We start from the raw sequence: 19,399 nt of genomic DNA on the forward strand, positions 1-19,399 counted from the left end.
CCACAATGTTATCCTAGGCACAGATGCTGGAGTTTCAACTGCCAACACTGTCGGGGAATGCTGGACGCTGTAAGTAGAACTGTGGTCTCTAGAAACCAGATGAAGCTGCTCTGCTGCTAGCACTTGCCAGAATGGATTCTCTGAGGACCCAGCTTCTTTGAGTCATTATTTTTGCATCACCTTCTGGAGGTGGGCTCTGTCTCATGAGGTGGGAGACTCCCTAAACATGGAAAGGGGGTTCAGATGTGGGGCTGCTAAAATTAATGACACACGTATACCCCAAACACCTAACTCCAGAGGTGGTTGTGATTAGATAAAATAAAATCTGTACAGTGTCTAGTACTAGATGCTTCCTACTTAGTAGGTTGTAAATGTTAGTCTGCTTCCCTGTCTGCTGCTTTCCCATCTGTCTTTTTTAGGTAAATTTTTAGTTGAGCTTTAATAAAACAAAGTACATAAATTGTAAGCATATACAGCTTGATGCATTATCATGAAGTGAAATCATCCTTTTAACATGCAGAAGGAGAAATAGAACATTACCAGCACCTCAGAAATCTCTCATGTTGCCCCTCCTGGAAACTGCCCACTCCCTCCCAACCCCCTGCCCTGTCAGGTAACCACTATCCTAACTTTGACTAGTTTGCCTGTTTTCAAACTTTATATAACCAAAGCTGTATGTTCTGTTTTGTGTGTGTGATTTCTTTCAGTATTTGTGAGCTACATCCATGTTCTTGTGCATGGCAGGAGTTGATTTCACATTGTCCCGTTGTATGAATGTAACAGTCTGTTGATGGACATATGGGTTACTTCCAGTTTTTGACTAATATGTGTAAGTGCTGCTATGAATATGAACATTCTTGCACATGTCTTTTGGTTTATGTATGTGCACATTTCTGTGGGTGTGTAACGTGGACTGGAGTTACTGGGTCATGGGTTCTGTGTATGTTCAGCTTTAGGAGAGAATGCCAAAAAGTTTTCTAAAGTAGTTTTCCCACTCCGCACTCCTCTTAGCAGTACATGTGAGTTTCAGTTGGTCACATCTATCTTTTTGACATGTCCTTTCAGTAAAACTTTTTACCCCAGTGTAATATTTGTTTGATTCTACCTAATCTTATGCTTCTCTCTATTATGTTACTAACTCTTTGATGTGAGATTCCATGTTTCATTTATCTCTGTCTTCTTAGTATTAAGTACAGAATATAAGATATACATAGTAAATGCTCAGTGAAAGTTTCATGAAAAAAGTGAAAAAAGAATATGTCTGTAGGCTGGAATAATCCTGGCATTTTTGGTGGGAGAGAGACTTCAGTGATCTGACTGGAATTAAAAATGGATGGTATATTGGAAACAGTGGTGAGATAGGGTGGAATTAAGTCAGGTGGAATCTGATTGGATTCCATAGGTAATAAATAGCCCTTTTTGGTTCCTGAACTGGGAGAGAATTAATGAAAGCTGTTTTGTTCTGTGAATGAAGAATTGTGTTTTTCTTTAAAGGTATGCCCAGCTTTTAGGAAACAGTTACAAAAAAAGATTTGGACCTGTGATTGGACACAGATTAGACAAGGCATGGGTTGGTGTTTATTTGTTTAGCTTTATCTCTTAGATCTTAGTTTCTTTATAAATGGAGCTCACATCTTTCTTATAAAGATTATAACTAATATAAAAATACGAGTAGATTTTTTTTCTTATTCTCTGCATATTATGTGGCAGTCCAAGATTCAGAACTTTTATTTATTTTTTTAATTAAAATAATTCTTTTTTTTTTTTTTGTGGTGTGCGCGCCTCTCACTGTTGTGGCCCCTCCCGCTGCGGAGCACAGGCTCCGTACGTGCAGGCTCAGCGGCCATGGCTCGCGGGCCCAGCTGCTCCGCGGCATGTGGGATCTTCCCGGACCGGGGCACGAACCCGTGTCCCCTGCATCGGCAGGCGGACTCTCAACCACTGCGCCACCAGGGAAGCCCTAAAACAATTCTTTTACTTTGAGATTGAGTTCTTTTTTTTTTCTTATCTTAAAAAAATTTTTTTTTGAAATATAGTTGATTTACAATGTGTTAGTTTCAGGTGTACAGCAAAGTGATTCAGTTACACATAACTATCTGTATTCTTTTCTAGATTCTTTTCCAGTATAGGTTATTATAATACATTGAGTATAGTTCCCTGTGCTATACAGTAGGTCCTTTCAGCACTTTTAAAATGTATGTTGCAGAGTAGAACTTATGACAGAGAGGAAATTCAGCTTCTGCCAGTGTAAATCCATTTGGAATTTTGACTGACTGTCGTTATCTCCAGAGTGGCTTGCCCACCTTCTCTTCTGCCTTGTTGTTGTTCTTCTACACTAGCACCTTTGTTTTTTTGTGTGTGTCAGAAATCAAAAATAAAACATTTATAAAGTGGCTTGAAGCTTCTTCCCTTTGAAGGCTTATACCTCAGAAGGGAGGGGAAGGGGAAGTGGGGGAGGAAAGTCTTCTTTGGATAGGAAGGGAAAATAACTACATGGGCTAAGAAGGGAAGGGAAACTCTTTACAGAAGGGAAAAATAACTTTACAGTATGGCTGGCATTCACCACCTTAACCAAGTGATTAAACTTAGGATCACTATCAGGTACTCCCTCACTTGGTACAGTAGAACTACATAACATCATCTCTAGTTGTATTATTGCCAGAAATGAGGAAATAATCAGAGAAGCTGTAATGTGGGGTATTTGATAAGACACTTGGCCTGCACTCGTAAAAAAATACTGACATGAAAAACAAAAGCAAAGATGAGACTGGATTTTTTTTTTTTTTTTTTTGCGGTATGCGGGCCTCTCACTGTTGTGGCCTCTCCCGTTGCAGAGCACAGGCTCCGAATGCGCAGGCTCAGCGACCATGGCTCACAGGCCCAGCCGCTCCACGGCATGTGGGATCTTCCCGGACCGGGGCACGAACCTGTGTCCCCTGCATCGGCAGGCGGACTCCCAACCACTGCGCCACCAGGGAAGCCCCTAGTTAGTTAACTTTTTAAAGGCTGTTTCCTGTGAATTCGAAATAATAATAGTACTTACCTCATAGAGTTGTTGTGAGGATTAAATAAAGTAATATGTGTAATGTACTTAGGACAGTATCTGGAACATAGTAAACACAATTTAAGTGTTAGGTGTGATATTATTATTATTGTTATTATTAAATAAAGTTATGCATGTTAGTAACCAGTTCCTGACACAGGGTTAATTGCAATTCTAGTCACTAGTAGAATGTGTATAGGATAAATGTTATTAACCAAGTTGTATTTTTATACCTCTGCACCTAGGTATAGGGAACATAAAACCTTTGAAGTTGTATTAATGTATGTAGGTGAGCTATATAATTCACTTAGGTCTTTTCCCCATTGTATCATTTTTGATTACATATTATATATCATTCCTAATCTACTCCTCAGTTTATTCATTTTATCATTAAAAATAAGAGTAAAGAAGACATTCTGTGTTAAGAATCTGTAGTCAGAAGAGAGGGAAGGAGGTAGTGTTAGTTAAATCTCTGAAGAAACAGGATATCATAGAAGGAAGCTATAAAGATGCCATAGGAAAGATGCAGGAATTGTGCTGGTTGCTGAATTTAGAAACATTGTCTGTTTAACTTAGTTTCTTCAGGAAATTGTGTGCAACCTGAGTATGCTAACTAAGCTTCCGTTACAGGTGTAAAGAATAAAAAAACTGCCTTCTCTGTTAAAATTTTATTCCGAGGGATATTGTAAAGCCATCGAAGCATCAGGACTGACAGATTAGAAATGCATTCAAGTGAAGGCTCATTAATCTTTAAGAAGAAGAAAAGCAAACATGTGTCAGATGGGGCTTCCCTGGTGGCGCGGTGGTTGAGAGTCCGCCTGCTGATGCAGGGGACACGGGTTCGTGCCCCGGTCCGGGAAGATCTCACGGCTGGGCCCGTGAGCCATGGCTGCTGAGCCTGCGCGTCCGGAGCCTGTGCTCTGCAACGGGAGAGGCCACAACAGTGAGAGGCCCTCGTACCGCAAAAAAAAAAAAACCCAAAAAAAACCGTGTCACAGAAGCAGTGTGGATTTGCAATATTAAAATGCCAGTGTCTTTAATTATTGTCATAAAGGATAATGGGAAATAATTTAAGAATGAACATCACTTACATATTTCTTTTAAGGTTAGGATAGTTACACATTAAATCAGATGTTTTTAGTGACGATAACCTAACAAGTAGCTAATTGTAATTTTAAGTGAGGCTTAACTTTAGTGACTTTATTAAAAATTATGTAGCTGTGCATTGATTGGATTGATTTCACTAGAGAAATTGCTCTACACGTGCTTACAAGTGCTGTTATTAGTGCTAATTAATAATGATTTGAACCTTTTTCTTTTAATTGGCTTTTTTTTTAATAAAAAGAGAATTCCTGTAAAAACTCTTACATTTTCCCTATTTTCTGTATTCTTTGTGTTTCTTATAAATTGGCAAGGGACTAACTTTGCATATGGTCTGTTATTTTTGGAATAAGAGACTTTTTTTTCCTCTCTTCTTTCTGGTCTGCTTCTCTAACCTTTAACCACCCTGTTAACAGATGTTCATTTTATCCTTCTGCTCCGTCATTTTGAATAACTGTTTTTGAAAAAGGCCACCTTCTAACAGTGACTTAAATTTTCTTATGACAGCATCATTTAGGATTGTATAACTCTTATTCATCATGACAATTTTGATTCTTGAAGTTCCTTTTATCTTTTTGATTGAGTTCATTTCTGTATATAATACTGGATGGAAAGCCTGTCCTTACATTTTAAGTTATTGGATGATCATCTCTTCCAGACTGCTTAGCTTAATTTTTAGTTGGTTGACAATACCTTATGAAGCAGATAAAGCAGGTGTCTTTTACTTGAGGGAACTTTAGTGTAGGGATCCACGGATTTAGGTGCACTTAACAGATTTGGGTTCAAACTATAGATTTGCCTTGTGGTGCTGTTGGACAATTTACTTAACCATCTGAGTCTCAGTTCCTCAACCTTAAAATGGAGACTGATCATATGCTTTTTTTTTTTTTTTTTTACCTTGTAGGGCTGATGTAAATATTAAAGTAGATGATTAGTGTAAAGTGTCGTGTACAGTCTGTGGAACATAGGGGTCAAAAATAGAGGCTTAACTGCCAAGGTGATCATTTTACCGGATTGGTCATGTAATTGTGTATGATATAGCAGCAGTGTTTACAATTTATATGAGCAGTTTCCTTAAATGAATTATCTGGGAATAAAGCACCTTCAGGATGTATTGTGGTCAGCATTTCAGTTGAAGCACACTCTTAAGAGCTTGAATTTGATTCTCAGCAACCAAAGGGTACACAGTAGCTGTGATCTTAGCATCTACTTGCCTATAGCCTGGTACAGAGATAGCCCTATGGCAAGTTGTCTGTTACAAGTTATGCGTCTAGCTGTGCTGCAGCTGTGGAGAATGATGAGGAGCTGTTCATATGGCCCACTAGAAGTACCAGGACAGAGTCATAATTGGGTCGTTAGTCATTTATTCATTTGACAAATGTTTGAGAGCTTACTGTCCAGGCACTGTGTTATGCACTAGGAATACAGCAGAGGACAAAACACGATATCTGCCTTCAAGGAACATGTAGTTACAAAATTGGTAAGTGGTGAAACATAAGGCAAAACTGGTGTAATGTAGTGTACTGTAATCAGCCCAAGCTTGCCAAATGGTTGAGAAGGAGTAGAGGTGGAGGTCAAGATTGGGGAAGGCTTCCTACCAGAGGTGCTGTTTAAGCTGAGTGCCTAGTGAGGGTAGAGGGTTTAAGAAGTTAAGGATGGTATTTTGAAAATTTCATTCCACAAGTTCAGCATCTTATTTCTTATTTTTTTAAAAATTTTATTTATTTATGGCTGTGTTGGGTCTTCGTTTCTGTGTGAGGGCTTTCTCTAGTTGCGGCTAGCGGGGGCCACTCTTCATCGCGGTGCGTGGGCCTCTCACTATTGCGGTCTCTCTTGTTGCGGAGCACAGGCTCCAGACGTGCAGGCTCAGTAATTGTGGCTCACGGGCCCAGTTGCTCCGTGGCATGTGGGATCCTCCCAGACCAGGGCTCGAACCCGTGTCCCCTGCATTGGCAGGCAGATTCTCAACCACTGCGCCACCAGGGAAGCCCCTCAGCATCTTATTTCTGAGAATAGGTTATTGACTAAGCATGCTTGAATCTAATTTCCAGCAGAAAAGTGGGAAATCAGATTTCAGAGATCCTTTCTTTCTCTCCATATTATCGGGCATGGGGAGTAGACCTAACTTTGTGCTCTGGAAAGACAAGGGTCCAGGATCACTCTTGGAAGCTGATGGCCTTCTCTCTCATGGAATTTTAGAACATTACCAGCAATGTATGTATTGAGTTTTAAAAATTTGGTTACAGTAAATATTTGTTGACTGAGTAGCAAATGGGATTGGCATGGTTCTGGTCTGTAGCCCAACTTCAGCCTTAAAATCTGAGAGGCTCAGAGATTGGGTGAGCTAGTAGGTAGTACTTAGAACATTGGGCTTTGGAATCAGTCAGTTGACTTAGTAACATTGGTTATTAAACATAAATAAACATGAATTCATATCTTGGCTCTGTCACTCACCCTATGGTATTGGTCAGTTAACTTAATGTCTCTGTTAAGCACTTCAAAGACATTCTTATTTAGTTTGAAAACAATTCTTGTTGAAGCAGATGGTTCCTCAGGGATGAGAAACCCAAGACTCAGATGAGTTACATGCTTATTCTTTTATACATATATATATGTGTGTGTGTGTGTGTGTGTGTATAAATGTGTATATATACAAATATATATATGCGTATGAGGGAGAATTAGTTTTACACTTTGGTTGGGATGAAGGAAGCCTTCCTGGAGAGGTAGCTTTTGAGATCGGTGGGCCTTTTTGGCAGATGCTTTATAGCATAGTGAGTCACAAAGAGCTCCAGTTCTGTAGACAGGTGGTCTGGTTTGAATCCTGGCTTTGCCACTGACTAGCTGCTTGATCTCAGATAAGTTATTTCACTCCTTTGGACTATTGTTTCCTCTGTAAAATCGATATAGTCACATCTCTCGCAGAGGGTTTTTTTTTTTTTTTAACATCTTTATTGGAGTATAACTGCTTTACAGTGGTTTGTTAGTTTCTGCTGTATAACACAGTGAATCAGCTATACATATACATACATCCCCATATCTCCTCCCTCTTGCGTCTCCCTTCCACCCTCCCTATCCCTCCCCTCTAAGTGGTCACAAAGCACCAAGCTGATCTCCCTGTGCTGCGGCAGAGGGTTTTTGAGGATTAAATGAAGTGATGCATGTAAGATGCTTAGCCAAGTGCTTGGCGTACAGCAAGCATTTGCTATTATTACTGTGGCAACAAGCTCATGGTACTGTACTGCTGTCTCTTGAGTTCAGGACTCACTGTCATTGGTTCGATTGGAAGGGTAAACTCCCATGTTTATATAACACTGTACTTTTCAGAGTACTTCCGCAACTGTTAGTCAGTTGATCCTCACAGTAGCCTTGTGAGGCAGGCATATAGGGCAAGAGGTATTATTTTTCAGGAAGCAGAATCCACAGGGCCAGGGGAAAGGCCTTTATAGCTGTTAGTGGCCATTCCAACATTATAGCCCTGGTCTCCTGACTTACACTCTGCTTCTTTTTCTTTAGTTTTCTGTGAATAGAAGTCATTCAGCAGACCTGAGTTTGCATTTAATCACTGACATTTACTGGTTACATGATTGTCAGAGTTATTTGAGTCTGTTTTACCATCTGTCAAGTGATGAAACTTTGAACCATGCAGGATTGTCTGTCATGCTAAATTTACTTTGCGTAATGCTTTATAAGAATAGCTTTGTGCAAACTACTATATATAAAACAGATAAACAACGAGTTCCTACTGTATAGCACAGGGAACTGTGTTCAATATCTTGTAATAACCTATAATGGAAAAGAATATAAAAAAAGGTATGTATAACTGAATCACTTTGCTGTATATCAGAAACTAACACAGCATTGTAAATCAATTAAAAAAAAAAAGAATTGCTTTGTGAATGTTGTAGGGGAATGTGTATTAAGATGCAAGTTTATTCACTAATTGGTATCTTATTTGCCTAGTGATAATGCCGGTAAGAAATATTCCTATTTCAGTATTGCCTTTAATGTTCTTATCCTGCTTTTTAAGGGTAATATCTTTGATAGTGATGTGAGGACTCCATCTTGGAAAAACCTAGGAGATCTAAGAGTGTTTTGATGGGTTTATAATAACACTTCACAAAATAATTGAATTCATTTTTCACATTATTACTTGCATTGCTTGGTCTTTCCCTTTTGTGTGTCTCTGTCTCTCTGTTTCCCTTTCTTTCTCTCTCTCTCTCTCAGCTTAATATTACTCAGATGGTTGAACGCTTTAAAGCTTTTCAGCTAATAATAAAGTACATCATTTAGAAGTTTGAAGTTTGTTTCCCACTGGAAATTCACACAAGGGGATGCTTTTTACATATGAAGATCATTCTTCATGAGTGTTTATCAGTTATTTATATACTGTCTTCCTTGTGAACCTCTGTCAGAGGTAGGTGAATATGTAGTTCTGTAAATACCATATTAACTGGAAATTATGAAATGTAGACATTAAGTAGAACAAATTGTTTTTATATTCTTAATTTTTTCTTGAAACATTAAATATATACATATGCATTTGTCTATTAAGTGGTTGAGTTAGTTGTTATGAAAACCCCAATTTTAAGTTTTCTAATAACTGAGAATATCTGCATTAAGGAAGAAATTTTGCATTTTACTTGTTCTTTTTCTGTACAGAAGGTTGGGGAAAATTGCTGAGGTTAACTTGAAAGTGTCACTTATGAGTAAGAAGACTTTTTTGAGTTGGCATCTATATTTTAAGAGCTGGTGAGAAACAAGTCATCCTGTGAAAAGTAAGGATGTTTTCTGTGGATCATGGAAGTTTTTGTTTCCTTTCCAGTATGTAGCAAGCTTAGAGCACTTACTACATTGCAGTTTCATGAATACTGTTGTACTGAATATACCATGAGTTGAGTCATAGTATGTGACTTTTACATAATAATAGGCATAATAACTTAGGATACTATATCAGAAATTCATATTTTTGGTATCCACATTAGGTAAATAGCTTAATAACTGTTTATAGCTGAGTGGTTTTTACTTAAATAAAAAAATTATACCCCAGTTGGGAAGATCAAAACTCAGTTTAGTAAAAAGTTTAACATAGGCTAAGAAGCTTTTTTAAAAAATTGGATAATGTGCACAGAATTGGATAATGGATTAGACATAAACATTGTTTATGACATGCTCTCATTTGCCCATGGATAGTCTGTTTTTATATTATTTTAAAAAATTTAATAAGCTCCTGTGAACTCACCATCAGAACAGAAGCTAGCCCTTAATAACCTACATCTTACTTTATAGGTTCCCCCAACCATCCTTTTTCCAGTTCCTACCCGCAACAGAATTCACAGCTGGAATTCTGTATTCATCATTCCCTTGCTTTCTGGTTTTGTATATACCTTTATCATATCGTTATGGATTCTTAGATTCTTTTTATTCTGGTCTTAATTTTACAAAAAAGATATCATTCTATATGTAATCATTTGGGACATAGTATTTTCACTTAATATTGTACTGCTAAGATTTATCCATATTGCTGCATGTCACTGTAGTTCCTTCACTTTGCTGAATAATAATCCATTGCATTAATATACCATAGTGTATTCATTTATTCTCCTGTGAATGGGCATTCATGTTTTCCAGGATTTTGCTGTTTTGAACAGTTTTGCTATGAACATGCTAATGTACATGTCGTGTCTCTTGTACGTGTGTAAGTTTCTCTTCATGTATGCTTAGGAGTAAAATCCCCGAGTAACAGAGTATGGGATTATTCGATTTGTGGAAATTATGCCAAACGTTTTTTTCCCAACATCCATCATAAAAGTCCCTATGGATCTATACCCTTTCCAACACTTGGTATTGCCAGACTTCTTAATTTTTGCAGCTTTAATGGGTATAAAGTGGTTTTCATTTTTATTGGTCTTGTGGTGTTTTTTTTCCCCCCTGTGAAATGCTTGTTTATGACTTTTTTCTGTCCACCCTCCTTTAAAAAGTCTTTATTTATTTATTTATTTAGCTGCGCCAGGTCTTAGTTACAGCACACGGGATCTTCATTGCAGCATGAGGGATCTTTTAGTTGCAGCACACGGGCTCTTAGTTGCAGTATGTGGGCTCTAGTTCCCTGACCAGAGATTGAACCCAGGCCCCCTGCTGCACTGGGAGTCTTAGCCACTGGACTGCCAGGGAAATCCCTCCCCGCTTCTTCTGTGTTGTCTGCTTTTCATTTGGATTTTAAGTCATCTTGGTATATTTTTGGTACTTCTGTTGTATGTATGTTTTCCAGAAGTCTTTTCAGTTTGTAACTTGTTCTTTTTTACGTCTTTATTGGAGTATACTTGCTTTACAGTGTTGTGTTAATTTCTGCTGTATAACAAAGTGAATCAGCTATACGTATACATATATCCCCATATCCCCTCCCTCTCGTGTCTCCCTCCCACCCTCCCTATCCCACCCCTCTAGGTGGTTACAAAGCACTGAGCTGATCTCCCTATGTTGTGCGGCTGCTTCCCACTAGCTATCTGTTTTCCACTTGGTAGTGTGTATATGTCAGTGCCACTCTCTCACTTTGTCCCAGCTTACCCTTCCCCCTCCCCATGTCCTCAAGTCCATTCTCTATGCCCACGTCTTTATTCCTGTCCTGCCCCTAGGTTCTTCAGAACCTTTTTGTTTTTTAGATTCCATATATATGTGTTAGCATACGGTATTTGTTTTTTTCTTTCTGACTTACTTCACTCTGTATGACAGACTCTTGGTCCATCCACATCACTACAGATAACTCAATTTCATTTCTTTTTATGGCTGAGTAATATTCCATTGTATACATGTGCCACATCTTCTTTATCCATTCATCTGTCGATGGACACTTAGGTTGCTTCCATGTGCTGGCTATTGTAAATAGAGCTGGAATGGACATCTTGGTACATGACTCTTTTTGAATTATGGTTTTCTCAGGGTATATGCCCACTAGTGGGATTGCTGGGTCGTGTGGTAGTTCTCTTTTTAGTTTTTTAAGGAACCTCCGTACTGTTCTCCATAGTGGCTGTACCAATTTGCATTCCCATCAACAGTGCAGGAGGGTTCCCTCTTTTTTTCTCCACACCCTCTCCACCATTTATTGTTTGTAGGTTTTTTGATGATGGCCATTCTAACCAGGGTGAGGTGATACCTCATTGTAGTTTCAATTTGCATTTCTCTAACGAGTAGTGATGTTAAGCATCCTTTCTTTTTTTTGAATTTTATTTTATTTATTTTTTTGTACAGCGATTCTTATTAGTTATCCATTTTATACATATTAGTGTATATATGTCAATCCCAATCTCCCAATTCATCCCACCACCACCACCACCACCACTACCACCACTACCACCACTTTCCCCCCTTGGTGCCCATATGACTGTTCCCTGCATCTGTGTCTCAATTTCTGCCCTGCAAACCAGTTCACCTGTACCATTTTTCTAGAGTCCACATATATGCATTAATATACGATATTTGTTTTTCTCTTTCTGACTTACTTCACTCTGTATGACAGTCTCTAGATTCATCCACGTCTCTACAAATGACCCAATTTCGTTCCTTTTTATGGCTGAGTAATATTCCATTGTATGTATGTACCGTGATGTTGAGCATCCTTTCATGTGTTTGTTGGCAATCTGTATATGTTCTTTGGAGAAATGTCTATTTAGGTCTTCTGCCCATTTTTGGATTGGATTGTTTGTTTTTTTGATATTGAGCTGCATGAACTGCTTGTATATTTTGGAGATTAGTCCTTTGTCAGTTGCTTCGTTTGCAAATATTTTCTCCCATTCTGAGGGTTGTCTTTTTGTCTTCTTTATGGTTTCTTTTGCTGTGCGAAAGCTTTTAAGTTTCATTAGGTCCCATTTGTTTATTTTTGTTTTTAGTTGCATTTCTGTAGGAGGTGGATCAAAAAGGCTCTTGCTGTGATTTATGTCATAGAGTGTTCTGCGTATGCTTTCCTCTAAGACTTTTTTTTTTTTTTTTTTTGCGGTACGTGGGCCTATCACTGTCGTGGCCTCTCCCGTTGTGGAGCACAGGCTCTGGACGCGCAGGCTCAGCGGCCATGGCTCACGGGCCCAGCTGCTCCGCAGCATGTGGGATCCCCCCAGACCAGGGCACGAACCCGTGTCCCCCGCATCGGCAGGCGGACTCCCAACCACTGCGCCACCAGGGAAGCCCTCCTCTAAGACTTTTATAGTGTCTGGCCTTACATTTAGATCTTTAATCCATTTTGAGTTTATTTTTGAGTATGATGTTAGAGACTGTTCTAATTACATTCTTTTACATGTAGCTGTCCAGTTTTACCAGCACCACTTATTGAAGAGGCTGTCTTTTCTCCATTGTATATTCTTGCCTCCTTTATCAAAGATAAGGTAACCATATGTGTGTGGGTTTATCTCTGGGCTTTCTATCCTGTTCCATTGATCTATATTTCTGTTTTTGTGCCAGTACCATACTATCTTGATTACTGTAGCTTTGTGGTATAGTCTGAAGTCCAGGAGCCTGATTCCTCCAGCTCCGTTTTTCTTTCTCAAGATTGCTTTGGCTGTTCGGGGTCTTTTGTGTTTCCATACAAATTGTGAAATTTTTTGTTCTAGTTCTGTGAAAAATGCCATTGGTAGTTTGATAGGGATTGCATTGAATCTGTAGATTGCTTTGGGTAGTATAGTCATTTTCACAATGTCAGTTCTTCCAATCCAAGAACATGGTATATCTCTCCATCTGTTTGTATCATCTTTAATTTCTTTCATCAGTGTCTTATAGTTTTCTGCATACAGGTCTTTTTTCTCCTTAGGTAGGTTTATTCCTAGGTATTTTATTCTTTTTATTTCAGTGGTAAATGGGAATGTTTCCTTAATTTCTCTTTCAGATTTTTCATCATTAGTGTATAGCAATGCAAGAGATTTCTGTGCATTCATTTTGTATCCTGCTACTTTACCAGATTCATTGATTAGCTCTAGTAGTTTTCTGGTAGCATCTTTAGGATTCTCTATGTATAGTATCATGTCATCTGCAAACAGTGACAGTTTTACTTCTACTTTTCCAATTTGGATTCCTTTTATTTCTTTTTCTTCTCTGATTGCTGTGGCTAATACTTCCAAAACTGTGTTGAATAATAGCGGTGAGAATGGGCAACCTTGTCTTGTTCCTGATCTTAGTGGAAATGGTTTCAGTTTTTCACCATTGGGAACGATGTTGGCTGTGGGTTTGTCCTATATGCCCTTTATTATGTTGAGGAAAGTTCCCTCTATGCCTACTTTCTGGAGGGTTTTTATCATAAATGGGTGTTGAATTTTGTCAAAAGCTTTTTCTGCATTTATTGAGATTATCATATGGTTTTTATCCTTCAATTTGGTAATATGGTATATCACATTGATTGATTTGTGTGTATTGAAGAATCCTTGCATCCCTGGGATAAATCCCACTTGATCATAATGTATGATCCTTTTAATGTGCTGTTGGATTCTGTTTGCTAGTATTTGTTGAGGATTTTTGCATCTGTGTTCATCAGTGATATTGGCCTGTAGTTTTCTTTCTTTATGATATCTTTGTCTGGTTTTGGTATCAGGGTGATGGTGGCCCTGTTGAATGAGTTTGGGAGTGTTCCTCCCTCTGCTGTATTTTGGAAGAGTTTGAGTGGGATAGGTGTTAGCTCTTCTCTAAATGTCTGATAGAATTCGCCTGTGAAACCATCTTGTCCTGGGCTTTTGTTGGAAGATTTTTAATCACAGTTTCAATTTCAGTGCTTGTGATTGGTCGGTTCATACTTTCTATTTCTTCCTGGTTCAGTGTCGAAAGGTTGTGCTTTTCTAAGAATTTGTTCATTTCTTCCAGGTTGTCCATTTTATTGGCATATAGTTGCTTGTAATCTCTTATGATCCTTTGTATTTCTGCAGTGTCCGTTGTTACTTCTCCTTTTCATTTCTAATTCTGTTGATTTGAGTCTTCTCCCTTTTTTTCTTGATGAGTCTGGCTAATGGTTTATCAATTTTGTTTATCTTCTCAAAGAACCAGCTTTTAGTATTATTGATCTTTGCTATCGTTTCCTTCATTTCTTTTCATTCATTTCTGATCTGATCTTTTTTTTTTTTTTTTTTTTTTTTTTTTTTTTCGGTACGTGGGCCTCTCACTGTTGTGGCCTCTCCCATTGGGGAGCACAGGCTCCAGACGCACAGGCTCAGCGGCCATGGCTCACGGGCCCAGCCGCTCCGCGGCATGTGGGATCTTCCCGGACCGGGGCACGAACCCGTGTCCCCTGCATCGGCAGGCGGACTCTCAGCCACTGTGCCACCAGGGAAGCCCTGATCTGATCTTTATAATGTTTTTCCTTCTGCTAACTTTGGGGCTTTTTTTGTTCTTCTTTCTCTAATTGCTTTAGGTGTACGGCTAGGTTGTTTATTTGAGATTTTTTTTTGTTCCTTGAGGTGGGATTGTATTTCTATAAACTTCCCTCTTAGAACTGCTTTTGCTGCATCCCATAGGTTTTGGGTCATTGTGTTTTCATTGTCATTTGTTTCTAGGTATTTTTTGATTTCCTCAGTGATTTCTTGGTTATTTAGTAGTGTATTGTTTAGCCTCCGTGTGTTTGTATTTTTTACAGTTTTTTTTCCTGTAGTTGATATCTAGTCTCATAGTGTTGTGGTCAGAAAAGATAATTGACATGATTTCAGTTTTCTTAAATTTATCAAGGCTTGATTTGTGACCCAAGATACGATCTGTTTTGGAGAATGTTCCATGAGCACTTGAGAAGAAAGTGTATTCTGTTGTTTTTTGATGGAATGTCCTATAAATATCAGTTAAGTGCATCTTGTCTAATGTGTCATTTAAAGCTTGTGTTTTCTTATTTATTTTCATTTTGGATGATCTGTCCATTGGTGAAAGTGAATTGTTAATGTCCCCTACTATTAATGTGTTACTGTCAATTTCCCCTTTTATGGCTGTTAGCATTTGCCTTATGTATTGAGGTGCTCCTCTGTTGGGTGCATAAATGTTTACAGTTGTTATATCTTCTTCTTGGATTGATCCCTTGATCATTATGTAGTGTCCTCTTTGTCTCTTGTAAATAGTCTTTAAAGTCTGTTTTATCTGATACGAGAATTGTTACTCCAGTTTTCTTTTGATTTCTATTTGCATGGAATATCTTTTTCCATCCCCTAACTTTCAGTCTATATGTGTCCCTAAGTCTGAAGTGGGTCTCTTGTAGACAGCATATATACGGGTCTTGTTTTTATATCCATTCAGCCAGTCTGTGTCTTTTGGTTGGAGCATTTAGTCCATTTACACTTAAGGTAATTATTGATATGTATATTCCTATTACGATTATCTTAATTGTTTTGCGTTTGTTATTGTCTTTTCCTTCTCTTGTGTTTCCTGCCTAGAGAAGTTCCTTTAGCACTTGTTGTAAAGTTGGTTTGGTGGTGCTGAATTCTGTTAGCTTTTGCTTAAAATTAAAATCTGTAAAGATTTTAATTTCTCTGTCGAATCTGAATGAGATCCTTCCTGGGTAGAGTCATCTTGGTTGTAGGTTTTTCCCTTTCATCACTGTAAATATGTCCCGCCACTCCCTTTTGGCTTGCAGAGTTTCTGCTGAAAGGTCAGCTGTTACCCTTATGGGGATTCGCTTGTATGTTATTTGTTGCTTTTCCCTTGCTGCTTTTAATATTTTTTCTTTGTATTTAATTTTGATAGTTTGATTAATATGTGTCTTGGTGTGTTTCTTCTTGGATTTATCCTGTATGGGACTCTGTGCTTCCTGGACTTGATTGACTGTTTCCTTTCCCATGTTGGGAAGTTTTCAACTATAATCTCTTCAAATATTTTCTCAGTCCCTTCCTTTTTCTCTTCATCTTCTGGGACCCTTATATTTCGAATGTTGGTGTGTTTAATGTTGTCCCAGAGGTCTCTGAGACTGTCCTCAATTCTTCTCATTCTTTTTTCTTTATTCTGCTCTGCGGTAGTTATTTCCACTATTTTTTTTTTTTTTTTGCGGTACGTGGGCCTCTCACTGTTGTGGCCTCTCCCATTGCGAAGCACAGGCTCTGGACAGGCAGGCTTAGCGGCCATGGCTCACGGGCCTAGCCACTCTGTGGCATGTGGGATCTTCCTGGACCAGGGCACGAACTTGTGTCCCCTGCATCAGCAGGTGGACTCTCAACCACTGCGCCACCAGGGAAGCCCTATTTCCACTATTTTATCTTTCAGGTCACTTATCCGTTCTTATGCCTCAGTTATTCTGCTATTGATTCCTTCTAGAAAATTTTTAATTTCATTTATTGTGTTGTTCATCATGCTCTTTAGTTCTTCTAGGTCTTTGTTCAATGTTTCTTGTATTTTCCCCATTCTATTTCCAAGATTTTGGATCATCTTTACTATCATTACTCTGAATTCTTTTTCAGGTAGACTGCCTATTTCCTCTTCATTTGTTTGGTCTGTTGGGTTTTTACTTTGCTCCTTCATCTGCTGCATATTTCTCTGTCTTCTCATTTTGCTTAACTTACTGTGTTTGGGGTCTCCTTTTCGCAGCCTGCAGGTTCAGAGTTCCTGTGTTTTTGGTGTCTGTCCCCAGTGGGTAAGGTTGGTTCAGTGGGTTGTGGAGGGGACTGGTGCCTGCGTTCTGGTGGATGAGGCTGAATCTTGTCTTTCTGGTGGCCAGGACTGCGTCCGGTAGTATATTTTGGAGTGTCTGTGAACTTATAGTTTTAGGCAGCCTGTCTGCTAATGGGTGGGGTTGTGTTCCTGTCTTGCTAGTTGTTTGGCATGGGGTGTCCAGCCCTGGAGCTTGCTGGTCGTTGAGTGGAGCTGGGTCTTAGCGTTGAGACAGAGATCTCTGGGAGAGCGCTTGCCAATTGATATTATATGGGGCCAGGATGTCTCTGGTGGTCCAGTGTCCTGAACTCAGCTCTTCCACCTCAGAGTCTCAGGCCTGACAGCCGGCCGGAGCACCAAGACCCTGTCAGGCACACAGCTGCTAGTGTTGGAGGGTCTCCTGCAGAGCTGGGGGGTGGCTTTCACTCACCGCGAGGACAAGGACACTGGCAACAGAAGTTTTGGGAAGTACTCCTTGGCGTGAGCCCTCCTAGAGTCCTCTGTAACTTGTTCTTTCAACTTCCTTTAGGGTTTTTTTTGATGAACAGAAGTTCTAGGTTTTAATATACTCAACTATATTTTATTTTATAGTCAACACTTTTGTGTCTTTATGGAATCGTTTGCTTTTCTTTTTTTCATTTTATATGCCAATATCTGTTAACATTAAAGCTGACATTTAAAGTCCTGAGATTGTGGTGGTAGAATAACAGTGAAGGAAGAGGATAGTTTAGGAAAATGAAAGCAGAATGAGAAACATTTTGGCATATACCCATGTGTATGTATAACTAGTCATTGCTCATTCCCAACCCCCAATAGAAAATAAGTCATTTTTAAAAAGCTGGATTCACGTTTGTGCTTTAAACTCAGGTACCTGGGTAGGGATCACAGGTCTACTAGTCAGCGTGACTTTTCCCTAAACTCTCACCAGCCTGTGTTTCTTGAATGATTTACCCTTTCTCTGGACTTTATTATATATTTCATTTTTTTTTTCGTGTCATGACTGTTGGTGAGAAAGTGATTATGACCTTTGTGATTCATTTAGACAAATATTAAAAGGATATTACGTGAATGTGTTATTTATATTAGAAATTATTTCTAGAATTTGAAAATGGTTGGAATAAAGCTTAACCTAAAGAAATTTGTGGTAAAGCATTCTATAGTAAAACATTTTCAAAAATTATTTTTTCTATACCCTGATTTTAAATTTCAAAAAAGTGCTTCACTTAAATGCTATTCTGCTCCTCGTTCAGCTTATCAGAAGCATTGTATGACAGATACCCATATCTCCTGTCACCTCTATAAATGCACTCTGTTTTCTAGCAGATTTGAATTCTGGAATCCCTTCACCTCCAGGGAATGTCTGCACAAGCATACACACGGACACACACACACTCATAATAGACACCATATTCTTTCACAGCTATCCTTTTACATGCAGTTTCTGCTGCTGGGAGAACTTCTTGTGCTTTATTTATTTATTTTTATTTTTTTCGGTACGCGGGCCTCTCACTGTTGTGGCCTCTCCCATTGCGGAGCACAGGCTCCGGATGCGCAGGCTCAGCGGCCATGGCTCATGGGCCCAGCCGCTCCGTGGCATGTGGGATCTTCCCGGACCAGGGCACAAACCCGTGTCCCCTGCATCGGCAGGCGGACTCTCAACCACTGCGCCACCAGGGAAGCCCCTCTTGTGCTTTATTAATAAGGGTATAGTTGTTGCCATCACAGAAATAACCTGTATTGGTGTAGTGCTTTACCAAGTGCTTTTATGTACATTTTCTCAACTTTAACCCTTACCTAAAGCCTATGTGTTTGGCAGGGCAAGTTTTAGTCCTACTTTGGGCTGGGCTAATACTAAGGCTCAAAGTCATAAAGTCAGCACTTTCCTGGTACATTAAGATGCTTAGTAAGTATTTATTGGATGGAGGAATGGATGAATGAATGAATGACTGTTCTCACCCTTATGCCCTTTGGATTATATCATGGCTGCAGATTTAGTTATACGCCAGCAGAGGACGTGGTATATAGTAGAAACTAGAATGTTTATTGACTACAACTTCCGCTTCTGGCTATGTTGGAGTAATGTTCTGGACTAGCCTTCTTGCCATAAAAAAACTGTAAAACTGGACAAAATATATGAGGCAGCTCTTTTAGCCTTTGGGCAACAGGCCTGTGATCTTGCAATTCATGGAATGAGCCCCATGATTGACCCTGATTTCTACCTGAAAACAATTTCCTGAGCTGGAGTCCAGGCAGAGCATTGTGGCCTTACTGTTCTGAGCTCAGAGTTTGGGACAGCTAAAATGTCTAGCATCTTCAGGGCAAGACCTTGGAGAAGAGGAAGGTGTGTAGGAGGGGCGCTCAGATGTTTGTGTGTGGGTCCCTTGTGAATTCTTGGCAGAGGGTTGGACGTCCATGAATGAGAAAGACCAGAAGGGTGCCTTAGGGTTGGGAATGGAACAGAGATACTAGAGGTCGTACAGCTGGGGGATATTGGACCTCTGGCCCAGACGGATTTGAGAGACATGATGGACACCCCAGGCAACTGATGAAACACTGGAAAGAACATGAGATAAAGCAGGGATTGGCAAACCGCGTCAGTAAAGTTTGTTAAAACATATCCACGCCCATCATTTACATATTGTCTGGTTGCTTTCAGTCTACAATGGC

General features: G+C 39.3%; 1 protein-coding gene across 6 annotated transcripts in view; it reads left to right on the forward strand.

Moving 5' to 3' along the window:
* STRBP (spermatid perinuclear RNA binding protein) overlaps positions 1 to 19,399 on the forward strand; it is a 148,268-nt gene that overhangs the window by 42,723 nt on the left and 86,146 nt on the right. Inside the window, exon 1 of one of the 6 annotated variants that reach the window (XM_032634115.1) lies at positions 8,904 to 8,922. The exons of the other annotated variants lie outside the window; for them this stretch is intronic. The gene's annotated coding sequence lies outside the window, so the exon portion shown is untranslated. Of the gene's footprint in view, positions 1 to 8,903; positions 8,923 to 19,399 lie in introns of those variants that run through there. 6 annotated transcript variants of the gene reach the window in all.

Source organism: Phocoena sinus, chromosome 6, assembly GCF_008692025.1.
Source record: "Phocoena sinus isolate mPhoSin1 chromosome 6, mPhoSin1.pri, whole genome shotgun sequence".
NCBI classification, from domain to species: Eukaryota; Metazoa; Chordata; class Mammalia; order Artiodactyla; family Phocoenidae; genus Phocoena; species Phocoena sinus.